The sequence below is a fragment of the Triticum aestivum genome, chromosome 6B, assembly GCF_018294505.1.
Source record: "Triticum aestivum cultivar Chinese Spring chromosome 6B, IWGSC CS RefSeq v2.1, whole genome shotgun sequence".
NCBI classification, from domain to species: domain Eukaryota; kingdom Viridiplantae; phylum Streptophyta; class Magnoliopsida; order Poales; family Poaceae; genus Triticum; species Triticum aestivum.
In genome coordinates this window covers 569156349-569163932 of record NC_057810.1, presented here as the reverse complement: position 1 = coordinate 569163932, position 7584 = coordinate 569156349, and positions in this window count along the sequence as shown.

Sequence of the window (7584 nt, the reverse complement as noted above, 5' to 3'; positions counted from 1 at the left end):
ATGGTGAGGCAGTTGATGGAAATTTCCCTCCATCCACTCCTAGGAGAATATTGCCCTATGGGTTGTTGAGGGTTTCGGTTAGGTTTTTCTTATAAACTGGATCAATCTTTTCCTAAAGCGAGGTCATGGTCAGATGGGGATTTCTACCCTCTATTTCTAAAAGAACTCCTAAAAGATCATCTAGTGCACTCAAAAATATCCTTCACGTCCTCGAGGTGGGGGGGGGGGGGGGGGGGGTTAAAGGGCTAGATTTAGAGGTCCCCAAAATAAATTAGGGGTGGAGACCACTTTTGGAAATTTGATAGAGATTTTTGCAATCTATACTCCATAAAACGAGTTTTTATTACGATCAGGCGGTTTTGTGCAACTCTCGAGTCTCTGGTTTAGGCGTCTAGGTTGGTTCTCATCTCTTCACGTATAGCATCCTTCTACCTTTCCACCGGCAACACGACTCGCAGTTTTGCAGCACTGGCACTGCAACATCACATAACATATTCTGACCAGCAAACAGACTAGAGCCCATTAGTTGGCAAGTTCATAAGGCAGTTGAAGCTGATATTGTTGAACTCACAAGTCACACCATGCATCATCTACGACATTGTTCACAACATCACTGGTGTTTAGTCAAGAGGCCTTATAACCAACTGAACATGAACATATAAGATGAGATGCGCTCTACCCCAGGCACAGGCAATAGGCATTTGTACATTTCTTTATATACACGTACACAAAAACATTTATTAATTTGAATTATGCAGGTCAACATGAGAAATTCTGATTTCCGGGAGACACCAAACTTATGTTGCGTGAATCATTCAGTGCAGCTAAGGGGGAACAAGCAAGCCCGACAATCGTGGTACCAATTCTTATACAGATGCCCAAAGTGGAGTAGGCTATCATACATTCTATCCCACACGCTCACGAAGGCATCTGTGTCCGGGCTAAGGCCTAAGGACATCCTTGATATCTTGCCGAAGAAGTCCAGCTCTTGCCTTCTGTTTTTTCTTTTTTTTTTAACCAAAGCATAACTTATGCATTGGTAGTGGTACATTCAGAGATCATGGTGTGCCTGACACTAGGATGGACATCATCTAACAGCAGGTGATCTCCTGACACCTTAGATGCAGCTGCAATCCCATGCGCCAAAGAATTCTGCTCTCTTCTCACAACACTAACCTCCACCTTGGCAAAGTGTGTCTTCTGGCGATTAATATCCATCAACAGAGAATACCACGGTGACCTGCAAGTACTTCTGTCTGATATTTCCTTTCCTTTGCAAGAGCAGTCCACTTCAATGATTACTGGGCCTCTGAAAATATTCGACAGTTCCGTCAGGCCCATCAGCGCCGCGCCGGCTTCAGCTTCTTCTACCGCCTTGCATTGGGGTAGCTGCCTCCCAGCCGATAAGCAGACAACCCCCAGGTGATCTCTCGCCACAGCACCTCCCCAGGCCTTCCCAGACTCTGCTGAGAACGCAGCATCACAATTCAACTTTACTGTACCCTCAGGAGGAGCTTTCCACTTTGCTGCAATTGTGACAGCCGATCTGTGAGCATTGCCGGCCAGCAAGGTGGAAGGCTGCTTCTCGCCTGGGGGTGAGTCTGCATGCAAGGCCTCCAGCATGTCTTTCTCCAACCTAAATAGGTGGTTAGCGGCTCCCAAAACTGTATCTCTACCATCCCCATGAATAACATTATTCCTTAGGTGCCAGGATTTCCAAAGGATCAGCATTATTCTTCTCCTGGTATCCTCGGCCTGCGGGGCTAGGAGCATTTGCAGCCAATCACTACCGGTTCGCCTGAACTCGCATTCTTTCGGGAGAGTCCAGGCCTCCCTCATAGTGATCTCAGGGCTCTGCTTCTAGTGCATTCAATCACCGCGTGGAATTCATCTTCTGTTTCCATCCCACAAATGTCACACTTATCCTCCTTGGCCAGCGTTCTTCTCAGAGCATTGTGTTTAGTAGCAAGGGATTTGGTGGCCACCCTCCACCCAAAGATTTTAATTCTCTCTGGGATGTCTGCCTTCCATATCACATCCCAGATACTTCTCTCCCCAGGGTCACTATTAGAACTTGAAGCTAACTCATGCCCGTTGCGTTTCAGGGAGTCGGCCAGTTTATATGCGCTTTTGACAGTGAACACCCCGGACTTCTCATAGTGCCATGCCACACAATCCTCGCACTCGCCTCTGGGGATGCGAATACTACATATCTCTTCTGCATCAAAAGGGTGGAAGATGTGACGCCCCCGATTCAATCGTACACTAATCATGCACGCAAATGTGTACGATCAAGATCAGGGACTCACGGGAAGATATCACAACACAACTCTAAAACATAAATAAGTCATACAAGCATCATAATACAAGCCAGGGGCCTCGAGGGCTCGAATACAAGTGCTCGATCATAGACGAGTCAGCGGAAGCAACAATATCTGAGTACAGACATAAGTTAAACAAGTTTGCCTTAAGAAGGCTAGCACAAACTGGGATACAGATCGAAAGAGGCGCAGGCCTCCTGCCTGGGATCCTCCTAACTACTCATGGTCGTCGTCAGTGGGCTGCACGTAGTAGTAGGCACCTCCGGTGTAGTAGGAGTCGTCGTCGACGGTGGCATCTGGCTCCTGGACTCCAGCATCTGGTTGCGACAACCAGAAAGAAAGGAAAGGGGAAAAGGGGGGAGAAAGCAACCGTGAGTACTCATCCAAAGTACTCGCAAGCAAGGAACTACACTACATATGCATGGGTATATGTGTAAGGAGGCCATATCAGTGGACTGAACTGCAGAAAGCCAAAATAAGAGGGGGATAACTAGTCCTATCGAAGACTACGCTTCTGGCAGCCTCCGTCTTGCAGCATGTAGAAGAGAGTAGACTGAAGTCCTCCAAGTAGCATCTCCAAGTAGCATCGCATGGCATAATCCTACCCGGCGATCCTCCCCTCGTCGCCCTGTGGAAAAGCGATCACCGGGTTGTCTGTGGAACTTGGAAGGGTGTGTTTTATTAAGTATCTGGTTCTAGTTGTCATAACGTCAAGGTACAACTCCAAGTCGTCCTGTTACCGAAGATCACGGCTATTCGAATAGATTAACTTCCCTGCAGGGGTGCACCACATAACCCAACACGCTTGATCCCATTTGGCCGGACACACTTTCCTGGGTCATGCCCGGCCTTGGAAGATCAACACGTCGCAGCCCCACCTAGGCACAACAGAGAGGTCAGCACGCCGGTCTAAACCTAAGCGCACAGGGGTCTGGGCCCATCGCCCTGAGCACACCTGCACGTTGCGTGGGCGGCCGGAAGCAGACCTAGCCTAGTGGTGTTCCAGTCCAATCCGGCGGGCGCCGCTCAGTCGCTGACGTCACGAAGTGCTTCGGCTGATACCACGACGCCGGGATACCCATAACTACTCCCGCGTAGATGGTTAGTGCGTATAGACCAAATGGCTAGACTCAGATCAAATACTAAGATCTCGTTAAGCGTGTTAAGTATCCGCGAACGCCGACCAGGGCCAGGCCCACCTCTCTCCTAGGCGGTCTCAACCTGCCCTGTCGCTCTGCCATAAAGTAACAGTCGGGGGCCGTCGGGAACCCAGGCCCACCTCTACCGAGATGGAGCCACCTGTCCTTTCAGCCCCCTCATCAGAATCACTTGCGGGTACTCCTCGAGCTGACCCGACTTTAGTCACCATCTGTATAGTATGAATGTATGTATAGTATATACCTGTGATCACCTCCCGAGTGATCACGGCCCAATAGTATAGCAAGGCAGACTGACAAGGATGTAGGGCCAATGATGATAAACTAGCATCCTATACTAAGTATTTAGGATTGCAGGTAAGGTATCAACAGATGTAGCAACAATGTCAGGCTATGCATCAGAATAGGATTAACGGAAAGCAGTAACATGCTACACTACTCTAATGCAAGCAGTATAGAGAAGAATAGGCGATATCTAGTGATCAAGGGGGGGGGCTTGCCTGGTTGATCTGGCAAGAAGGAGTGGTCGTCAACTCCGTAGTCGAACTGGGGGTCGCCGGCAGTCTCGGGGTCTATCAGAAAGAAGTAACGGAGAGGGAACACAATAAATAACAGAGCAAACAAAGCATCACAAAGCGTAACAAGGCAATACACGGTGTTCGGTGTGCCCTAACGCGGTAGTAGGTGATACAGGTGAAGGGGGGAACATCCGGGAAAGTATCCCCGGTGTTTCGCGTTTTCAGACAGGTGATCCGGAGGGGGAAAGTTGCGTGTTCGATATGTTAGGGATGTGTGGCGGACGAACGGGCTACGTAACCGGATTCGTCACGTCGTTCTGAGCAACTTTCATGTAGAAAGTATTTTCATCCGAGCTACGATTTATTTTATATTAATTTTAAAAGTTTTATTCATTTCCTGAATTTAATTTAATTCGAAATAATTGTGAATTGCTAGGTGCACCCAGCTCTGGGTACACATAAGTGTACCAGACGGGCTGTCATGTGGGTCCAAGGGGTCCCAGTTGACCCGTCAAACTTTGACTGGTCAACAGGGGGTGGGTCCCCCTTGTCATATACTATCTTACTAACCTAACAGATTAAATAGAGTAATTAGGTTATCGGTTTAACTAACACAGGTTAATTAAGTTAATTAACTCTTTAATTAATTAATTAATTAATATTTTTATCATTATTATTATTTAATCTCCTTTTTTTATAAATGTTTCAGGGACTGGGCCCCACTTGTCATAGGGCCAAAGGCCTAACGGGCATGCGGGTGCGGGCGCCTGGCGCGGTTGCTGGGCACCCGCCCAGGTCGACGGGAGAGGAACGGGGCGGCCTCGGGGCGGCCGGCAAGCGGGCGGCGCCGGCGCCAGCAGAGGCGAGGTGCAGCATCGGCCGGCCGGGGGCGCGGCCTCATAGGAGGCGAGCGATGTGAGGGCGCGACCGGCGCCGGCAGGCAGGGGCCGGTAGTGGGCGCGCACGGCTGCGAGGAGCCGCGGCCAGGGAGGCTGTGCGGGGGTTGTGTAGGGGAGCGCCCAGGCAACGGCGGCCATGGGCGACCGAGCGCGGGGGACACAGAGAAGAGGGAGTGGAGGCTGTGGCCTCACCGGGGGCGTAGGGTCAGGGCAGTGGGGCGCGGGGAGGAGACGGAGATGACGGCGACGCGGTGACGGGGAGGTAGTCCGGCGGGGAGGAGTCGAGGGCGACAGGGCGGGGCGTCTTGCCGGGAGCGGCCGCGGCCGGGTTCGGTGCGTGCCGGCGGGACCCTGCCGGCATGGTCCGGCGATGAGTTGGGCTCGGCGAGGGGCGCCAGCCTGGTGGCGGGGACGTGAGGCGCCCGCCGAGGTGGGCAGCGGGGCGCTCGGCGACGATGGAGAACGAGAGGGAGCGGGGGGGTCGTGCGGGGCGACAGGGATGGGCGTCGTGGGTTGGTTCCCCCGATCCAGATCTGGATCGGGGAGGGGGAGAGAGCAACGTGGGAGTGGGGGGGTGGATGTGTGCGGTCGGGAGTTAGGGTTTCCCCCGGAGGGGATATGGAGGGGGGGTTTGGGCCGGTCTAGTTGGATGGCCAGCTGGGCTAAGGCCCAGCGCGGGGGGGGGGGGGGGGTTCCTTTTTGTTTTGGCTTAGTTTTATTTCTTATTTATTTATTTATTCTTTCCTATTTTATTTTAGTTACATTTTATTTTAGCTTTAGTAAAAATTATCACTAACACCTAAATTGGTACTTTTAAATAAACTACTGCCACATCAATTCTTATCCCAACTAAAATAGTTTAATATTTTATAAAAAATTCAAAATGCATTTATTTTCTTATTTAACCTACATTTTTAATTATTTTGAACACTTAAACATTTTATTAAATTTAGGTTTCTCCACCATAATTACTTATGCATTAGTTGGATCACTCCGAATATTTTAGTTTTAATATTCGAAAACTTTTATTGTTTGATTGATTTTGAGTTTGAATTCGAATCTGTTTCGATCTATCGCGAGGTTAGCAATAGTAACCAAGGTGACATGGCATCGTTAACATGGGATTACTGTAGCCTAATTACCCGCGCGTCACAATTCTCCTCCACTGCAAGAAATCTCGTCCCGAGATTTAAGAGGTAGTGAAAGGGGGGAAGGTTTGGTAATGAATCTAGCGGGTCTTCTCATGCTGGCTTGCTCTTCCCGAAGAGGCCGGTCCAATACATTGATGTCTTCATTTCTCTGCTTCAGGTCATCATGGTGAAGTCGGCGTCCTTTCTTTAGGAACTCCATCGTACTTACGAAAGAATAAGGGGGTTATTCCAGGGGAACAGACCTCTGTAAACTGACTATCTAGTCGATAACATCGGGGAAGGTGGCGGAAAGTAACTCTCGAATTGAAACTTAGAAAATATCGAGAGCAAAGTAAGGCGGTATCATGGAAAGTTTCAAGCGGGCAGGAATGTTCGATGCCTGTTACAGGGCGTGAAAGGGGTTCAAAGCAACGGGAATAAGTATTGTGTCTGATATCAAACTTGAAGGTGGCTCGTGAATTACATACGAGGCCACGTGCGAGGAATAACTTTGGGAACAGGGGGTGTACAGGAGAGTCAGGTTTCGATCCTGTGGAACTGTGGGTTATGGGCCCACCATGTGGTTGAAAGTAGGAAGGGGGCCGACATCTTGCACGGTCACGATAGTAAGGCGTGTCAGAGGGTAGCCTATCAGTTATGTCGGCAACAACATCGATACCAAGGGCGAGGGACGAAGAGAACCATTTTCCTGCTCGTTGAACGAGGCGGGCCAATAGGCAAGGTTCTCGTCCATCGGTGGCTACCGGAATGTCATCAACAATAGTAACAGGGTCTTACTGACAGAGCGGTACCACAAGGTGTTTACATAAGCAGGAGAATATTACTGCTTAGGTCATACAGATCACAAGAAAGGTTAAATCAAACAATGGAAAGGAAAATATGATTATCAGATTAAACAGAACAATGGAAAGGAAGATGTGTTAAAACACATATTTTGGGGTATTTCCTTCCCAAGGACAAACAGAGCATGATATCCATGACAGGATAGAAAGTAGAAAACCATTTATGTAAGGGGAGAGGAATTTCATGAAATTACCCATACATCGGTGTTTGGATAATTGAGCAGGAAACATTTAGCATTGGGCTTCAAATGTTCTTGTTGAAAATCGGAGTACCACAGACATGCTTCGAGATAGTATTGACATGGTCTTCAAGCAAAGGTCAGACTTTGGATACAGGAAGGATCCATCAGGAACAACTTGTAGAATAAGTCTTACAATTTCCTCATGGAAGAATGGATAACCTTGCTAATAAGGAAACTATAATAGCAGGTCATCCGTCCAGGTGTGCTGGGCATGCCATCACCTTACCGGGTCATAAAAAGATCAATGTTATAACTCTTGGAAATATGTTCCAACCATCATATCTGTCCGAGGTTCATATCCGATTGGTGTCAGGATACCTCTGACTTAGGATGCGTGAGAAGAAAAGGTGCACCACAAATTGACGAGATGACATTGTAAGATTCTCGGGAAATGAACTATGGAAGCATGTTCCGAAACAAGCGTTCATCATTAAATCAAGGAGAGGGGAGGAGA